General features: G+C 47.8%; 1 long non-coding RNA gene across 1 annotated transcript; it reads right to left on the bottom strand.

Annotated features, from left to right (window-relative positions):
- Positions 1-339: 339 nt before the first annotated feature.
- On the bottom strand, positions 340-19,765 carry LOC135304479 (uncharacterized). Its single transcript, XR_010365862.1, has 3 exons — positions 19,563-19,765; positions 15,385-15,475; positions 340-6,298 (listed from the first exon to the last, which is right to left on the bottom strand). It is a non-coding gene; the product is annotated as an uncharacterized LOC135304479 (long non-coding RNA).
- Between the last annotated feature and the right edge of the window lie 294 nt (positions 19,766-20,059).

The following is a 20,059-nucleotide window of genomic DNA, read 5'->3' on the forward strand; positions in this document are numbered from 1 at the left end:
ATTAAGCGCGGCCGCGCGGCGGTTGGCCGGCGCGGGTGAGGTCATTCATTCAAAAAGAGCGCCCGCCGGGGGCACCGGGCAGCGCGGCCGGCGCGCGCCCCGCGCAGCCCCCGCCACGTGCGGCGAGCGGGACCGGGAGGGGAGCCCGGGAGGGGACCCCGGGAGGGGAGCCCGAGGAGGTAACACCGGGGTCTGCCTGCGCCAGCCCCACCGCCACGGCACGCGGGGCAGCGCTCCCGGGGCCGGGCGGGACCCCCCGGCCGACAGCAGCCCGTTATTGCTGCCCCAAAGCCGTGAGGGGCCGCTCCGGTTGCGGTGCGCTGTTTGCGAAGCCGGCTGCTACTGCGCGTAGTGGAACCGAGCCCAAAATAAACTCTGCTGACAGTCCCAACACGCAACGGGTGGAGAGGGAACTACAGAGCAAGCTGCGAGTTTGTGTGGGGAGGAGCAGCGCTTTACCCACTCGTTCATCAGATCAAGAATCCCTTTGAATGACTAGTTCTTGCACACTTTTACAGTTTGTTTGGTATTAACTTCCCGGGATTTGCTTGTTATTAAAGAGGCTGGCTGCACGCAGGGAGATCTGTTAAGTGTGCGCTGCTGAGTGAAACCAGCCCAGCGTGACTCTAGGGCTCCTCTGGCTCTCTGCAAAGAGCTGTTTCCTATAGGGCGGCTGCCAAATGGTTAAACTGGTATTCGTGGCTGACCACAATTGTTGGTTGGCTCGGAAAAAAAGAGCTGTTATTTTTAAGGACGGGGCGGTGAGGCTCAGAAACCACGCCGCACCGTCCCGGGCTGTTGGTAACTGCCGCCCTGGTGTGATAGCCAGAAGAAACTGTTGCCCTCTTTAAGGAACAGATAGTGGAGAGCAGCCTCCACCCTGGGCTGAGGCGCTGTCAGGCAGCAGGCTTCACCCGATACCGCCCTGTGGAAGCGCTTGTGGCTAGAACAACATATGGCCACAGGTTGCCTTTGCCGGGAGAGATCAAAACAACGCGACTGATGAGGCACACAAGAGTGCCAGCCTCCTGCTGACAGACCCACTGGGAAGCGTGCAGAATTCCACCCAGGGTTTCAGCCAAAGTCCTGCCTGGATTTCTCCCTTAGGGTAAAACTCTAGCAAGCACCCAATCCAATCGTTGGCCCATGTACATTACATGTTTACAGAGACCTTACAGCCATGGGATATAAGCTTACCTTGAGCTTTTCAAAGCACATATGATAAAATCAGTCTTACTAGCCTCTTGCCCTATTTCTGCCTTCTCAAACCAAAAGTATAAAACAAGGGGTTCGTTCATAAACATTAATGAGGTTACCTGAGGGACTGTATTCTGTAGCATCATCATAAAATAAGACAAGCAATACTACTGCAGGAAAATCTCTTTGTAGCTGACAAACATCCGTTTCACCTATTTTTAGGGATACTTTCAAGTGTTCCAAACTAGTTGAATAATTAAGGCTTTTTTTCTTGACTCTTGAGTTGCACAATTTTTTATTCTGGAGCACTTTCTTCCTCAAACCACAGTGTCACCCTCCAGAGCACACCAAGCAGAGAGCATTACTAAGGGGATGGCCAGGCAGTTCAGGGGATGGAGCTGGCTTAGGGGAGACACCTGGCAGTGAACATGCTGTCCCACAGTCATCTCCAGAGCATCCCCCTGAGCTCTCATCAGCCAAAGGAAACATCCCCTAAGACACTTGTTCTAGGAAGGCCAGGAAAGTTTTGACAGCTGGCCAAGGGGCAAAGGAGATATTTTGGTAGCTGAGACACAGCTGGGTTGGAGGTTTTATCCTAGCACTTGCAGCAGGCTTTTGAAAGCAGAAGAGGGCTGAGTAGCAAATGGGTGAACATAACCCCCAGAGGGAAAGCTTCTCCTCGCCCCCAGAACTGCCACTGCTGCAATTCTCCTGCGGTGCCCTCAGCTCCCCACACTGCACCTGGCCCTGTGTCAGAGCCCTGTCCTGCTGTGCACCAAAAAAACCACACACAAAGTTGGCTGAGCAAATCTAGCCCTTTACTGCAGCCTCTTGCAGTCCCCCTTCCTCATGCAGCTCACCTCTCCTCTCCTGGCCCCTTTTGGAGACAAGGCAGCTCACTAACCCAGTAAAGAGCAAACAAAGCCCAAAATTCTGCCTCCTTTTATGCTGGGTTAGCTTTCTGCTGGATTAGTGGACTGAACCAGTGTACCAATGAATGAGGTGACTACCAGAGCCAAGGCAAAGACAGGAGTGTGCAGAAGGATACAGCCAGCAGCAGAGACACTCCCAAGTGGGGGTTTGGTAAATTTTAGGGAGTTTGGGGTTGTTTTCGTGTTTGGGTTTGTTTTGGTTTTTTGGTTTGTTTTTTTTTTTTTTTTAATATTACATATAACCATGTATTTAACTATAAGAAGCATAAGAAAAAAGCCACAACTTAAAGAAACTTTAGGACGCCTGGCTTTTGGCACAGCAGGCAGCAATGTTTGCACTGATGTAGGAGAGCTCAATACATAATTTTGTACCTTCCCTTCAGAAAATCCTGACCTGATCCCCACCAGGCAGAATGATTTTGCAAACACATACTACATTTTTGAGCAACTGTCAGCCATACCCTACATCCCACAGCAGGGACCCAGGTCAGTCATACCTTGAATAGAAGGACTGAGGCCTAAAATGTTGGCCAAGGTCCCATAGCAAGAAGACATCTCCCAATACTTGCAGTAGCTTGTTGCTGAGAGGATGGGTGGCAAGGACCTGTCCCAGGCAGAGTCACCAACACTGAAGGCTTCTGGCCCATGTACACCATGTTGGTGCTGTCCAACACGAGATACAAGCAGCTGAGTCCATGCTGTTACCTGCCAAGATGAAGCAGTATCTTCTCTTCCACTGGAGATGATGGAACAGGGAGACAGCTGTGAAAAAACCTGGAGCCACTGAGGACCCCTCCAACAAATCAACAAACTACATAAACATACTTTAAATTCAGTAAAGTCATTCACAAATGAAATTGCCTTCTTCTGCTCCATGTAATTGCCTGAAGTTTAGAGTAAGTTCACATATTACTCAGCCAACAGCCACATCTCATCTGAACATCAGTGACAGCTTGGTGGGATTGGCCTCCTGACAGCTCCTTCCATCTTCTGTTGTGCCAGAGGACAGCAAATTAAGGGCCACTGTGTACTTAAGCTACTCAGAAATACAAGTGCCGAAAAGGACCAGAGCTGTAAGTGCTTTGTGGAACACTGATCAGCTCCACAGCTCATCCAGCCATCCTCACAAGGTTCCTCCACCTCTCATTCCCATCGGGGAGACCATGAATGGATTCTCGGAAGGATCATGGAGGACAACAACCCTATGTTAAAGATTAATCCCCAAGACCTTTAACAAGCTTCCCAGTGTGAATCCAGTTTGTCTCGACGTGGTAAGTTAGCCTGACATTACCCTGTGCTGGAGCCTTTGCTAATTGCACTGTGCCACACCTGGGATGATTTCAGCCAAAGAGCTGATGTGATGTCTTTACTGGGCTTGTCCAATACTGGTCAGAGCATGTGCTTGCTGTGCTGGACATCCTCCTCATGGGCAGCATCAACTACTAGTAGCTAGGCAGAGGCTGGTGTGACTTCACACATTGAAAGTGTAAGGCGTCTCAGTGAATTGGAAGTACACCAGTCACAGAAAAATTATTTGGGCCTTCAGTACAGTGATATCCCCAAAATGAGCTATTGTGCTGAAAAGCTTCCCAAACATACACCATCATTTCTAGGAGGAATAAAATTTGCCCTGATTCCTATTTCGGAGGAGCAGCTCAAATACACAGCACATTGTCAGAGCAGTTCCCTTACTGAGGGGCTTGTTGGGCTCAGATTTGGCAGCATTTCTGGGAATAGCCACGTAAGCTCCTCTGGTCTGGAGCATACATGCTTGGATATGTGCTATTTCAGTCCATCAGCCTTCATTTTTCAGTGCTGGTACCTGAAATTCACCTTTTTTATCTATCAGTAGGTATCAGAAAGCCAAGAAAGTTTGCAGGGGCAAATAGCTGCAATGAGGTATTGGATACCAATACAGCATCAGTCCATTTGCTCTGTGCCCACCTTTGGAATATGCTGATCCCATGATTGTGATGTTAAATCAGAAGCACCTATGCTGTTGTGCTCCTGACCATGGCACTGGGGAGCTTACTCAAGGCAAGGAATAGAGCAGCCTTCAAGAAATCTCACAGGAAAGCTGATGCAGTCCTCCTGAGATAAAAAGTAATTTTCTGAGGCCTGCTAGGCCACAGAATGCCATGGGTCACAGAAAAAAATGGAAGTGTCCCAAGAAGAAACACACTTGCTGTTCACAGGGTGAGGAAGTTCCAGAAAACATTTGTGAAAAACACTCAGCTCTCTCAGGCATGGTTCCCATGAGATGTTGCTTCAAGGAACCTGGACATCCAACATCAGCACACCAAAGATGTGCTCACAGCCTGGCACAAACACCACATCAGGGACATCCCCTCTGTCACCGGGGTTTAGCACAAGGCAGGGGCCAGCACAGGGCACCCTCCACTAGCCCACTGGGATGGCCACAGGCAGCTGAGCTCCCTCTCAGCAGCGCTGTGAGACTGTCCTGGCCTGGGCACAGCAATCCCAGCACATCAGCAGAGCTATCACACCATCCTGCCCTCAGCCAGTGTTCCATTGTGGTCACTGAGCTGCAGTTCCAGCAGGATAATTAAAACTGCACTCGGGCTTCCACTTCTATCTTCATTGCATCTCTTCAACACTCGGGCAAAATCCTCTGGTGGAGACTTGACCCGAATGAAAGGGCTGATATAAATACATCCGTAGGGTTCTGCCAGCAATTAGGAGTAAGGATGGAGGGAAAATCCCTCCTAGGAATCGAACAAAGCCAAGAAACCTTTTTAAGCAGAACCAGCCTATCAGAGTGACAGAGTTGACATTTAAGGTTGGATGGACAATAGCGACATGAAAAGTGTTAAATGACCTGTTTATCTCACCAGCATATTCATTAGGCTAGTTAGGGGGCTATTTCAAAAGCCTTCAGTGTGGACCTGGCTTCTCCCACCACTGACCTTCTGTGCTAACTGCAATGGAGATGAAGAGGCTCAATTAACCCTTCTCTAACTGGTACAGTCAAAAGCTGGTTGAAGACCTTTCATTTACAAGTCTAAGTTTTGTATTTTATTTTTAAACCAAGAGTTTAACTTCAATAAAATGAGAAGGAATCCCTCCATACAAAACCCTCCCGGGCTTACAACACTTGGGATTTCCACACATGGATTTTCTGATGCCCACAGCCTGAGGCTGAATTCCAAGTCCTGTAACTATAATAAAATATTTGTAATTGCTCACTGGGATCTCAGCCAGTTAGAATATTTCCTCTTTAACCTATGAAACAAAAAGAATTATCTTAAATACACCCTGAAAGTAGAAAATAAAATTAGCAATGGTGTTTAAGGAGCTTGGCAGCATGCAAGTTCAGGGAGACAGAGGTTAATCTGTTCCCAATTCAACTATGAGAAACCTTATGTGACAACAATTAAAATATTAGTCTAAATGACCAGGTGACCCCCAAATTCCCTAATGGGGTGGCACAGCCTGTTATCCCCTGTAGCCATATCCCATTAAGCTGACACCTCTGCAGGAGTAGGATACACTCTCAGTTGCACACGCAAAATTAATTATTGTCAAATGCACTTCATGGGGACTGAGGTGAGAAATACAAGTTAAAATAATTGACAGTCATACCAGGCAGCAGTTCAAAACCTCCTTGCAGTATAACCACAGGCAAGATAAACAGAAACTCACGGTTACCTTCACAGGTGGCTCCCCCTGTGTCTTGTCACATTGTCCACGTTCCTCTTGGGGCTTTCCCTTCCTTTTCTTTCTCCTCTCCCTGTTTTTGCCTCTCTTCACACCTTGGGCCTGGCTCTTTCCCAGCACATGCTGCCAGCATGCCCAGGGGGTGGCAGGCAGGCAATTTGCCCCTGCACACCTGCTCCACGAGATCTGCCACGGCAGTGCAGCACCTCCCACGCCTCCAGCCTCCTGGAAATGGTGTGCCCCTCATGCTGCCTCCTTGCATTCCTGGCTCGTCTCTGCTCCCTCATCTAACACATCCCTCCTGCCACAACACTCTTTCTTCAGGCGTCTCCTTCCATGCTCAGCTACCACAGGGCCATCTGCTTTCATGTATTTTCTTTTTAAAGATGCACTATCCCAAACCTTGTAAACCCTGATCGACCTGGAATGAGAGCAATGAGCAACACCCAGCTTCAGAGGGGTCTTTCTGCTTCTGCTTCACATGCACAGAACTACACAAAAAAGAAAAAAAAAAAAGGGCATTTAATAAATGCAAATAAATAAATACATTAAATAAAAGCACATTTATACATTTATCTACCTACCCCACCAAGCCAAAAACCAAAAGAAGAAAGACAGGACAACTGGAAACAACCTCTTCAAGTTTCCCATAGCCTTCAGAGAAGGTGGAATCGAGATGCAATTTTAAAGGAGAAGATTGTAAGTGTTTCCCTTGCACTTTAATTGGCAAGTAATCAAGACCACATTCAATGCAACACAAGTTCTCGCAATCACGCTGTGACAGCAGACCAAGAAACTCTATTAAGAATCCAATGCAATTACAACCCAACAGCAGTCCAGCAAAGGCTGGATATAAAGGGAGGCATGACCCCACATTAGAAAGAAGTCGGTGATGATACAGCTAAGGTGTAGTTCAGACACCACAGATGTGACACTAAACGAAGCAATCAGGACGTCTGGCACTGGAACAAGAAAGCTGCACTGGATACTTATTTCACAGTCCTGAATTGTTGCTGGAAGGAGAGTTGCTTTCAGATCACTAAGTAACTGTTCCCAAAGCCAGGAATACCTGCTCCCACACCCAGCAGTATCTGCACTCCAGTGTGCATCCTTTCCCTCTGGCCATCTGGCCACTGTCCACACTTCCAAACAGGACCGTGGCAGCACACAGCACACTGACAAAATGATGCTCCAAAACCACTCACATTCAGATGAATGAAAGAGGAGAATGTTCCCAATAAGCAAATCTTGGTGCTACTCTATCTCACAACACGTGTCTGAATGAAGCTTTGAGTCTGGCCATGGTTTGCAACTTATCAAGACAGGCTCCTGTCTCCAGTGTCACAGTGAGACAGGGAGTGACGTACAGAATCCTTGGCTAGAGGGAAGGAAAGATGAGTTCTCTCCACAGGAGCTGTGAGCTGAGTGCTTGGTCTCCTCCCCACCCAGTCAGGCTGCCCAGCAATCAGCTGCAGGGCTGCTTTGCACAGTCCAGCTTCTCCAGCTGGCATCTGAAGGCCTGGGTGTAGGAAAACACAGAGAGCACTGGAGGATTCCAGCCAGGTGGGGAAACACACTGCCAGCACAACAGGCCTTTAGGAAGGGTTAAAATCTAATTCTCAGAAAAGACATAAACAGCATAGGTGCTGCAAAGGTGGAGAGGAAAGAAGCTTTTCTTGATCTATCACCTGCCCTACACTGCTGGGACTTAAGATCTCCAAAACTGACTGTAAAGCTAGGAAAAGAATACATTGCCCAAACGCATGTACAGGCAGGAGAAGCAAAGGAAAAAAATGTGGATTGAAGTCATAAGTGTTTACAGTTATGGGGAATATTTAATTGGTTGTAAAAAAACCCATTGGGGTGACACTGCACAGGATGAGTCTTGCCTTCAGAGGGTCCAGTGAACCTTCAGTTAAAAAATAAGGCGAAAAACTGGCTCAGGAAAGTGCTCAAAGCCCCTTAAGCTTTCCCCACTCTTCCCCATGACCTCTCTGTCCCTATACTTTTTTTTTTTCTCTTATAAATCTGTTCAGAAAATATTGTTTCCTTTTTGGTATCAGTTTTGTGCCATCACTTCACCATAGCAACAGACAGCAAACAGCAGTTCCAGCAACTGAAGTTGCTGGCTGACTCAGGTAGGCTCTCCTGCTGCAGCAGCCATGAGTGACTCCCTGCTTTTGCAAAAACAATTAGTTGCATAATTCCAGGTTTATTTCCACTAGAAGAGAACACACACAATTAACTAAATGCCACCAATTAAGCTATCAATAAGGCAGGGATATTTTCAGTAGTGCATTTGTATACAGCTACACTGTATACAGCACACCTGTACCTACAGGCTGATTCTAGAGTAACTAGCTCAAGTTCTGGAGACAGACACGGCCACAAAGCCCCCAGCTGCCCATCGTGGGCAGTGCCCCTGCAGAGACCTCTGTGCTGGCACAGGCCACCCTGCCAGCAAGGCCTGAGGTACCAGGGTCTGGTTTTGTGAACGATCAAAAGTCCAGGGGCCTCCCAAGCAGTGCCTGGTGGTGGGAAGGGATCTGAGCTGAGGCACTGGAGCAAAAACTGAAGCACATGAGGCTCCAACTTGATGCTGGACCATGCAGGTGCTTTGGCAGACCAGCAGGAAGATAAAGAGGTGAACAGGATGATGAAGGAGAGGAGGGGAAGTTTTGCAAGGCACAGCTGGGGCTCACAGGAATATCTTCACATCACTGAAAAGCACAAGAAAGTCAAACTGTGACAAGGTACACAACTCAGGTTGCTACCAACAAGTGCTTACATTGATCCTTGATGATGTTGAAGGAACAATTGTTTTGGGGAGAAATTTAATAATAAAGGGTGTAGATTTCTGCCAAGTGCTCCTGAATTCTTCTTGCTTTACATTCATTGGACATCATGTTTTGTTCACATATTTGATTCCTGTTTTGCTTAGGAGTGTAGGAACATTACAGTGAATGAATAAAAAAAATATATATTTACAGTGAAAATGTTTTCTAAATTGTTTCACTTATGCACTTTCTTTTTAGAGACATACATATGTATACAAGATACATTAAGAATCACTTTAAAGGAAGATGAACTTCCCCCCAAAAATGGTGCTATTCAAATTTTCTTTTAGGTTTGGTAACCCATTTTAGGTTTAAAAGACATTGTCTATTGAGATTGGAGAGTGTATTGTATATCTAGAATTAACTTTTTTATTAACAACAACTTCTCATATCAAGACAAGTGTTTGATAAAATTCCTCCAAATATCTCAGCTGTCTGCTTTTCCCCAACTAAAAGTAGATGCTTTTCAAAGAAAAACATCTTCAATGACAAAAGAAAGACAAACATGTTGAAAATATTAAAGCAAAATAAAAATAAGAAAAATCTGCCAAACTTCCTTCCCAGTATCATCAGTGACAACACACTTTCAGGATGTCAGCAGCAGCCTTGTGTGGCATTTAGGAATATCCAAACAGCTTAGACCCTGCACAGCCCCTGCTGTTCTTTGATTTATAAACTAATATCCAAATCCTGACCTCCAGATACAAAACCCCACTGAATTCACTAAATTTCCCAGATGAAGTTCAGGACAGAATTCAGCTTTGAGCTGCTTAATTTTAATTGGCCCATAGTATGTTTGCTGCTGGGAGATGTTTTTTTTCTTACTACTACACAAACTAGGAAGATAAAAATTTAGTAACTAAAAATGTTTTCTAGAATCCTACTTTCCTAAGGAAAAAAATTATATATAATTATACGTAAATGGCAGAGTTATTTGATCTTACTGTGAACATGGTAACTGTTCTTTCTGTCCTTCCATCAGCTCCCTTGTTTTCCATGTGGCTGCTTGTGTACTTACAATTGTGTCTGGTTATCATATGCTGAACATGATTGTTTTGCACTCAGACTTATTCCCAGCATGAAAATTATTTGAAAAATGGGTGGAAGAGAGAAACACAGCCATCACTTGAGAAACCCACACAGCAGAGTGCTCAAGGGCTTCCTTTCAGATTTACCTTCCATACCAAGAAAAGGCATTGTTCCAAAGACAAGTGTGTTACAACAGGAAAATCATATGGGATGCAAAATTAAATTCTCACAGTCACAGGTGAAGAATCAAGGCAGTAGAGGAGTGCATACCCAGAAATTGCTCTCTTCTCCCTGCCTCCTAGGAAAAGCTGGCAGTGCCTTGTCCCTGCAGAGGTGATGCTGGAGGTGCCCAGTGCCCACGGCAGGGTAGTGAGGCACCCTCCCAGCACCGTGTCCTTCCTTGGCTCTGCTCAGAGCACTGACTCCCAGTCAGTCTGCTCCAGTGCCCTGAGCTCCCCCAGCCTGGGTCCTGCTCCCCTCCAGCCAAGCTATCTCCTGCTGACCCTCTGCTCCTCTCCCAGCTCCTGGAATTGCTCAGGGGAGGACTCACCCACAGCAGGGGCAGCAAGTGGGACAGGTCACCCTCCCAGCCCCAGCTGAGAGCTCTGCCAGCACAGCCAGGCCCTGGAGCCCATCAGAGGAAGAGGGGACTTACTGGTGCCCTTCCTGATGCCCCAAGCCAGCGTGGCCACACTGGCAGGATTCTGCAGCACAACCAGCAGGACTCCTCTGCTGTGTTAGGGTTCCTTCAGGGCAGCACAGGGCTGGCACCTACGCTCAGCCAAGGATTTGAATTGTGCCTGGAGACAATTTAAGTCACACTCATCAAGCTGGTGCAGATCCAGATAGAAATCAGGTGGGATTTCTCCACGCACAGAGCATTCTGTATTTCTGAATGACAGATTATGCTCCTCAAGTTCCTCTACTTCCAGCTACTAAGCATTTCTTCCCTCTTGTAGCAATCCTGGCCAACAACCCCCACTACTACTTACCCTCTTTGAATAATCACACCCTTACAGTACCTCTCACAGCCTAATGTTTTACAATGAAATCTGAGAAGCTCTGAATAATCCTAATAGCAGTTAGGCAGCAGCACTCATACAATTATGATATAAAAGGTAAGTGTGCTCCCACCAGCTCTCCATTTAAATTTATAGTGATTGGTTCCATACAGTAACATGGTAAATGAAAAACATCCCCCAGCCTTCATTTAAGAGGTTTATAGTAAATAAAAAAATGCTGAGGGTTGTGTGTTGGCATCCAGCCTGGCAGCTCCCCGTGCAGGAAGGGGATTCAGGCTCCTTTTCCTGGGCACACATAAAATGCCGGGTGATGTACGGCTCTGCTCCACCAGGAGTGTGGCTGCAGCAAAAGCCTGAGGAAGTCAGGCTGCTGCCCCCTTGCCTCTGCAAGCCTAGGCTGGGAGGGCAAAGGCAGAAATCCCCTGTGCTGTCCTGTGAGCTGCTCTCCAGAGACATTCCAGCATCTCTCCAGGGTTTGGGGATGAAGCCTTTCCCAGCCACGAGGCAGAATGGAGTTCCCTGATTAATTCAGTACACAGGGCCCTGATCACATTGAACAAGGGCTGGCAACTGTCAGATGTGTCAAGTGCTGACTAAATTTTTTTTTACAAGGAACACAGACCTGGAAGATTTTAAAACCTTCTCCAGAGACTAAAGACTGCTCTGTTGTTCTGAGCTTAGACTGCAGGGAAAACAGGTCTTCACTCACGAGAATTTAATTTCAGTACCTTCACTAGTACCTTAAGAAAATGCAACTCGGGTCTGACCCTGACTCTTACAATTAACTTGCACAAGATCCTGTGCAAGTTAATTAGAAGAAAGGTGTAATTCTGCTACATAAAGCCAAGCATCTGGGGGATACTCAACCCTATCCCGCTACAAAGCGCATCACTCCTGGGTGAAAACACCAAGGTGCCTGCTCCTCTGTGCTCCTTCTGCCTGAGGCCACCCTGGCAGCCTGCAGGTCCCCTCAGCACCAGACCCCACACCCCAGCTTTGGAGTAAGAACAGCCAGCACAGCCACACAGCGAGAAGTGCCCATGGCTGCTCTGCTCAGACCAGCTCCAAGAAGGGTCCTGCAGCCCAGTACAGCAGGCACCAGAGAGCCTTTCATCATCTTTACACTCCCAACATCACCTGTGCATGATGCTATGGTGCCCAAAACTTCCTTCCTTACCATGAGCCTGCATTGCTTCTCCTGGTGAGGGAGGGCAGATCCTTCAGGCTTTTACAACTTCATCAAGCTGCTTCTACAACAGTGCTCAACACCCTTGCACTGCTGCAGGGTCCTGACACTATTTTTCCCTCATGTTCCTCTCCATCCCTTTCATCCTTACAATAAGTAAATGAAAGAAGGCATTGCTGGCTGAGCCTCAGCCCCACACAGCCCATAGCACTGGCAGGTCCCTGCTGTGAGACTGCTCCACCCCAGAGCTGCCAGACACAGCACACCCTGACCTGTCCCCATCACCCTGGTTCAGCCTCCCCTGTTGCACACCCACTTAAGGGATATTTCTGCCTCTAACTGCTGGGATTTCACATCAAGAAATGAATGCCTGTGTTTGTATGAGGGGTGAAAGCCACCAGCCATGCAATATTCACTGTCAGACTGCAGCTCCTGGCCCAGCTGCGTGGCTGGCATCTACCTCACAATCCCTCCATCATTGTACCCCAAGGCTCATCCTATACTTAAGGAAACTCTCTCCTCCCTACAAGAGGACACAAAGCAGAACAGACCAGTTTGTGTTTCTCAAGGCACCCTGGGAAGTCAGTGGTGAAGGAAGGGTTGTGCAGAACTGCCTCAGTAAATCCCTCAGGAGCAGAAGTTTCTGTGCCCCTTCCCCCAGCTCCGAGGCTTCACACTCCAGCAGCGTGCTCCCGGTCTGCCTTGCACATCTGCTGAACTAGGGTAAAACCAGACACTGCAGAGCTGTGATTGATGTCACCAGGCTAAGGCACTGCTGGAGAGGTCCCTCCCTGCTGCAGGAGAAATCCTCATGCTCTCTTCTCTCTGCTCACACACCCTGCCCCTGTGATCACGGCACAGTCAGAGGCGCAGCCTGCTACGAGACTGTCACCTCTTCTCCTCAGACTCTTGTAGTGCCCGAAGTCCCAAAGCTTGTGGCTACTGTGCCACTCTATAATGGCAGAGGAAGGGCTTGGGCATCCCTGACAGAGTACCTTCACTCAGCACCCCCCAGTCACCGAGCTTTGGAGCAGCAGAGGCAGCTTTACCTTCCACGAGCACTACGTGAGGAGCTCCAGCAGAGCTGGCAGCCAGCTTGCCTGCAAGAAGAGTTAACTCGTGGAAGGAGGCACAGGAATAAAAGGCCTTCCTTTCTCTGTTTGTCAGGCAACAGGTCACACATGCTTGCAGACAGATCCCAAAGCCTGTCTCTACTCTCACATTTCCTCTCTTCCTTTCTCTGACGCTTTCCTGACATATCTTCTTGTGCACTTTGCTCAGCTTTTGAAGTAACACTCCTCCCTGCTTGTTCTCCTTCCCACTCCTTGTCACTGAAGTCCTGCTGCTGTCATCACACTCCCATCAGACTTCTCCTTTCAACTGTGCGTTTCCACGCTGTCTCTCCCAACTGTCACACACGCTTCTGGTTCAAACATCTGTTCCTCCCCCTCCCAGGGAAGCTGCTCCAAAACAAGCTGCTTTCTGTCTGAATGGCAGGGAGGATACGTTTGGTTGTACATGTGGCACTACACGACCATCCTGCTGCCAAGTGAAAGGCTTCTCTTCTGTGATTTGGTCACAGCAGCTCCCAGGGCTACAGGCTTAGGACCTGCTTCTTCTGCCAGGAGGAAGAGTGAGAAGCCTGTTTCTCACACCTCACAGCCTGGTTACTCAGGCCTCTGCAGCAAAGCAAAGGAAGGGGATGCTTGCTGCCCTGCCCAGAGGGAAGGTCTGCACGATCACTCTCTGTGACACCTAAAGGGATGCCCATGCAAGAATGGCTCAGCCAGTGGAGCACCAAGAGGCCAGCAAGGAACTGACAAATTACAGGCGCATTGTGGCTACCCAGTGCCCGCTAGCTGGGGCTGCCTGGTGATCCCAAAGGACTTGCAGGTGAGTCTCAGGCCAGTTCCAGACTCAAAGTGGGGTTAACCCAGGCAGCATGGCCAGCAGGGTGTCCTGCACAGCCTCCCAGTGCCATGGGGCTCAGAGGCTGAGACACAGCAGCCCCACTGCCTGCACACCCAGCTCTGCTGGCAGCCTTGCACTGCCCAGCCTCACTGACACCCTCAGGAAAGAGAACAAATGCTCTCTGACCTGCTACTTGCACTGTCCCCTGTGCTGGCTGCAGGCAAGGCTCCAAAACAGGTGTCAGAACTTAGAGAAGAAGGTGCAGAGAGGTTTTATCAGCATTGCTAAGTTCTGCCCATTGTGAAGAAACAGAAATGTAGTTTCTATTCTATTCCCTTTTCAGCTGCTTGTAAGTTTTTCAAACAGATTCCTATTCAGGGTGAAATGTTCACTGCTTGGTCTCAGATCAGAGATGATTTCTTTTATTTTCCCCTACAGGAACTGTGAGCAAAATACTAAATGGAGTAGATTTGGAGTTTGGGGAGCATGAGCAATCAGATATTTCCCCCTTGTTCCCTCTGATACCATATGTTCCAGTTGGAAATTTTACACTTGCAGACTGGTAACTCGTAAATGGTGGAGATGATAGACTTCAAATGTTCTCATTGAGAGGCAGAAAACAAACCCAGATTTAACAAAATAATTGGTTCAATACTGTTAAGATGAGTTTAAAGAATTCTGATAATGCTTTTCCCTTCCGTCATGTCCCAGGAGAGACACGTACACACATTTTATTTCAATCTCTGTGCTATAATTTTAAGGATAGCTGACAAGAGGTGGTCTTTGTTAAGATGTATCTATTTGCTTTGAAATCCAAAGAAGTTCAGCATTTCCAGGCTGCCAGAAATCACAGACATTATTTAAGGAACTTTTGAGCTGTGCTGTCAAGCCCATCAGAAGTCTGTACACTGAGCAGCTCCCATTCAATGCATTTTTGTGCTCATTTACAAATTCTACAGTGGAATTGCTTGAAGATACATTCCCCTCAACTTGAAACTCACTTAAAACTAAAGCCAGGGAACCCCAGCGTTCTTGTAAAGGCACATTTGGAAACCCAGCCTTGCAGAAGGCTATATTGACACCTATATTGTCAGCTAGGTCACTTCAAACGTCACAGTCTAGCTGATTTTTTTACTTCAAATTCAGGCCTGCAAATCCCAGGTGAGCTTTGGATAACCTGTTAATACTCTGCATGTTGGTATAAATGCAGAAGTTACCAGACATTCAACGAGCTTTGAGCACTGACAATTCCGGATCACAAGTGCTCTGTCACGATCAGATCCATGCATGCACCACATCCAGAGAGGGTTATGTGCATTGCCTTTTCCAGGGCCCAGGTTTGCTAAGGGAGACAATACCCCTGTTCCCCACTGCACAGCACAGATGTCCTTTTGTATGGACTGGGGAGACACTGAGCAGCTGCCCAGCCCATCCTGCTTCCCCCACTCGCAGCCCAGAGAGGCACTACTGACAGCTCACGTGTGTTTAACAACTTGGGCAGCACCAAAACAGCCCAGCACACTGTGGCAGAGTAAAACAGAACACAAAAATCACCCTGTTTGGGCAAGGAAGTCTCCTGAGCTGGAACTCACCACACAGCAGGCTGGCAGACCATCCAGACCATCCAGGAGGCAGGTGATGGCTCTCTTCCAATCCCACTGACCAAAGTGACCCAGCAGCCACCTGGAACACAGCAAGAGATGAAATCTCTGGCAAGCAGCTCCCAGCATGTTCTCTGCCTCCACAGCATCTGGCATGAGCTCCTTTCACCACAAGCTCCTGATCTCTTTGATCTCCCAGATAGTTATGTACCTTAATGATTCATGATTGTTACTTGAGTGCCACCTGCAAGGGAAGCTCCACACCAGCCTGCAAAGGTCATGGGATAGCTGTGGGCTCACCTCCCAGCCCCTCCTTACACCAGCCTCACAGCAGGGTAATTCTTTTAAGTGCTATGGAATTAATCGTGATTTATTGAAAGGGACAATCACCTGTATCCTCACCTCCTGTACTACTGCTACTGCTCTAATCTTGTTCATACTTCGAAGTGCTTTATTCCAGCCAGGGTGTTAGAATTACTTTGTGCCTGTACCCTTAAGCTCTGGTCATTCTTTGCTGTAATTCCTTGCTGTGGCTTCTGGAAAGGTGTTTTTCTCCCTCCACTCCCCACAATAAATGAGTTTGTCACTTGAAATATACTGCCAATGTGTTACATGTCCCACAGTGTTTGTGGTTATATCAGAAGTGTTTGTTTATAGCACCATAATTCAGCAATATCTTGATTACAGGAGAGATGGTGTTGTAACTCACTGTGGCTTGAGAGAATATTATTTTTCTTTTCCTTTAATATAAAATGTTGATTTTCAGTCAATACACTGAAAGAAAAAGGTGCAGTTGTTGCCCTAGTAACCAGCTGCCTTGTAAACCAAAAGATGGTAGGAGCACAAGGTGTTAATTGTTCCAAGTGCTGCTTGTGGTCAAGGGTAAAAGCTAGAATGGGAGAGATCATAAGAAACACCTGGGAAGATGAAGTCAGCTGGTGTGTGGTTGGAGAAAGCCTAGCAGGTAGAGCTAACGTGAGAAGTACCAGAGGTGCAGGACAAGTGGAATTGTGGCCTCATGTGAAGGAGTGAAGCCTGCAAGAGCACAGCACAGCTGGGACCTGGATGGGATTTTACCAGGCACTCTGAGGGTTCAGCACTCCATCACCACAGGCAGTAGCTCTCCCTGACAATGCTCATTCCCTTCTCCTGACCAAACCCATCTCCATTTTCCCTTCTGCTCTGTGTCCCGGTGTCTTGCTATGCTCTGCTCCTGAAGGTTCCTTCCTTCACCATGACTTTAGGTTTGTCCTTCCCATCACACACCTACCTGGGCTGCAGCACAGGAACCTCTTCAGCTTCACTGCCCTGCTGAGCAGGTCCTGCTCTCTTTGCGTGGCACAGCTGGGCACAGCACAGCACCAACATTTCCTGCATGATCCTGCTCTGCTCATGCTGGCTGCTGATGGCCAGGAGGGCAGACTGAACACAAGGCATCTGTGCCTCTGCCCCAGCCCTCCATGAGGCACAGCCCCCCAAATCCAGAGGGTTTCCTGCTGGGGCTGGGAGGCAGCGCCAGGAGGACTCTGTCTGCCAGGGGCCTCAGAGGGAGAAAGGCTGCATGAGGGCTTCCCTCCCATGTCCCCTCCCTCAGACCAAGCTGGCAAGCAGCAGCCTCATGCTCCACAGCATCTGCCACCTCTCCCTTCTCTCCCCCTGCCCAGTCCTTGCCACCTGGAGAGCAAACAGGAATACTGTGAGGTCTGGGGGAAGCTTTTCTGCTTTGCAGCAATTTACTGTATCTGAATGCCCCCTGAACCTGCCAGCATGTGCATTCCCTAAGGAAATAAAGGCAAGGAGCACAGAAAAGGCAGTATATTTTCAAGATAAGCCCCTCCCAGGGGCAGGGTTATGCTAAGCAGAAGCCTCTGCCCCAGCATGGGACAGGGATTACATCTACACGACAGTAACATATGGAGAGGAGGGCTCATGTCCTGCAGAGAAAAAGGACAGGACACCAGTATTTTTCCCCCTTGGACTGTATTGTCCAGGGATGTATGCCTGATGTTTCATTAATTTCTGGGGGGCAGTTTTCCCCCCTGTTGCTTTTATTTACTAACTCTTGGTGTTTATACTTTGCAATAAAGACATTGCAGTGAGCCATGGCACAAAGCCCTGAGTGCAATCTAATGACATGTCACACTGGGGATGAAGCCTACATTTAAGCAGAGGCTTATTTTCTTTCTCTTGCTTCCCCTGGTACAGCTGCCCATGACAATGCAGCCACCTTCCTCTCAGCACAGCCTGATGTAGACCTCTGCTGCTGATCAGGGCTGGGATTTCTGCCATTCATCCTTTACACTAAAAAAACACAGTCTGAGTGAATAAAGCTGAGAAACCATGAATTTTTCCAAGCAGAGAGTGCCTGGGCAGCACTTCAGATAGCAAAGCTGCATTTTAACTGGGATCTGTGGGAAAGACTGAAAAATAAAGATGAATGAGTTTGGCTGGGTAATTAGATAATAAAACTGAAGGCTCTGGAGTTTAGCCCAGAAATATAACCCAGTATATGTGGCTGGCTAGCCTGCTCACTCTCCCACTGCTGGCAGCACCGTCTTAACCCAGCCAGGAGACCTGTCCTTCAGAGTCCAAGCACAGAAATGCATTTGTGTGGCACAGGATCAGTGGCACAGGATCAGTCCTGCCCTCTGCCAGACTCCCAGCAGCTGGGTTTGCTCCCCACAGCTGAGGCAGGGCTGCAGAGAGGTGCTGCAGGACTCCAAGTGGGCTTCCCACACCCAGAGGGGAGTTGGGCACCAGAACAGGTTCCCCAGGGAAGTGGTCACAGCACCAAGCCTGACAGAGCTCAAGAAGCATTTGAATAATGCTCTCAGGAACACTGTGTGATGCTGGGGCTGTCCTGTGCAGGGTCAGGGGTTGGACTTGATGATGCTTGTGGGTATCTTCCAATGCAGGAGATTCCATGATTGTGTGAACTCCCACGCATATCTCGTGCCAGGAAATACTGCTGTGACTCTGTAGAGGGTGGTGTTTCAGGGTAAAAAGGGCAGCAGAGTCAGTCTGAAAGGAAAACTGGGAGTGATTTTGCTTTCTGGAGTGACTGTTTTCCTGGACTCAGTTTTCAAATTGCTGCAGAGCTGAAAAGCAAAGCAAAGGCAAGTTCTCTTTGACTTGGGAAATACTTCAAAAATAAAGCAAGCTCATTTTGAAAGGCACTTTGTCAGCTGCCCTATTTTTAGGATTGACTCCTACAGGTCCTTCCTTCAATGATAACAGTTTTGCCTGAGCAATGACTAGGGACTGCAGGATTTAGGCTTTTAATAAAGCAATTGTGTAATTAAAAATAAATGGGTCTCTAGTGTCACTATTTAAAAGAAAAGAAAACTTAGATCAAATAAGGCAATTCTTTCTTTTTGGTTTAGTCTGCTTGGATCATGCAGAGCTTTAATGACGCAGTCACAAATGTTGTATTTAAAAGGCCTCTTAGTTGCTGAGAGGAGCCCCAGGAGAGGGCTATTAACTGGCCAAATTAGGCTATTTATTTTTGTGAGTTTTGCAAGTTTGAAAAAGAGAGGCACATTTTCACTTAGGAGAGTGATATTTCAAATAGGTCACAGGAAACTCTGGCAGGCGGGGAGCAAAGCAGAGCGTCAGTAGGAAAACATTAACCAGAGACATTTTGCAAGTGCAAGTCGACATTTGGGTTCCTAATGGCTTCTGAAGTCCATTCAAAAATCTTTCAGTGAACATAAAATAGGGGCAAGGCACTGCAGCTGTGCAGGAGCCCCAGCCTGATCCTGAATCCCTGAAAAATGGCAGAGCCATGGCCAGGGTGCTGCTGTGAGAGAGCCCAGGGCTGCCAGCACAGCCACTGGGATGTGTTTGGAGGAGATGGACTCTGCCTTTGGTCAGGAGAGAGCTGGGGCTCACAGACAGTCAGTCCCGAAACCTCACTGCACCTTTCCTGCCTTTAGCTTTGATTTTGATTGTTAGGACAAACCATGAGCTTCATTTTCCTCTCACAGAATCACAGCCTGGAGCTGTGACTTCGGTGAATCCTGTAAAGCAAGCTGCATGTACACCTTCAGCATCAGACACAATCTATTCTAAATACAGGTTGGAAAAGGTGTCTCCACGCCACCTCTGCAGGCACAGCACCAATAGTACACATTTCCCTCCTTTTCACCTTTGCAAACAGCATCAATTACCTTAAAGCCCACTCAGGAATGATTCAGGTGAAATTACTTTGAAGGGCTGGTCCACCTCCCATTGCCTTCAGCAGCTGAGCATGAAGTTATCCAGGAGTTAAGGAGCCTCTGGGGCAATGTCAGGCTGTCACTGGGTCCTGTCCTGCTCCAGCAGGGCTGGGGTCCCTTGAGTGGCTGCCACACAAGCAACAAGAGCACCACAGCATCTGGATGTAAAAGTTTTGTAGGAACAGGATGAGAAAATAAATGATATAGTAAGATAATAAAAAGCAGTGTTCCTAGAAAGTGAGGTCTAATGGGTTCCTCTTGGTGGATTATAAATCCAGCAGCCATACATGTCATAAGACAAAACCAAAGTTAAAGAAAAAGTAACCACATGCCTATTAGAGCAATCTTCCTCAAGTTCTTTCCCTACATAAACTGGGCAATTGAGGACTCAAAGTACTGGTATGTGTGAGGCTGTGACTGTCACATCCGTGCTTCCATCAGTGAATAAC

Source organism: Passer domesticus, chromosome 7, assembly GCF_036417665.1.
Source record: "Passer domesticus isolate bPasDom1 chromosome 7, bPasDom1.hap1, whole genome shotgun sequence".
NCBI lineage: Eukaryota > Metazoa > Chordata > Aves > Passeriformes > Passeridae > Passer > Passer domesticus.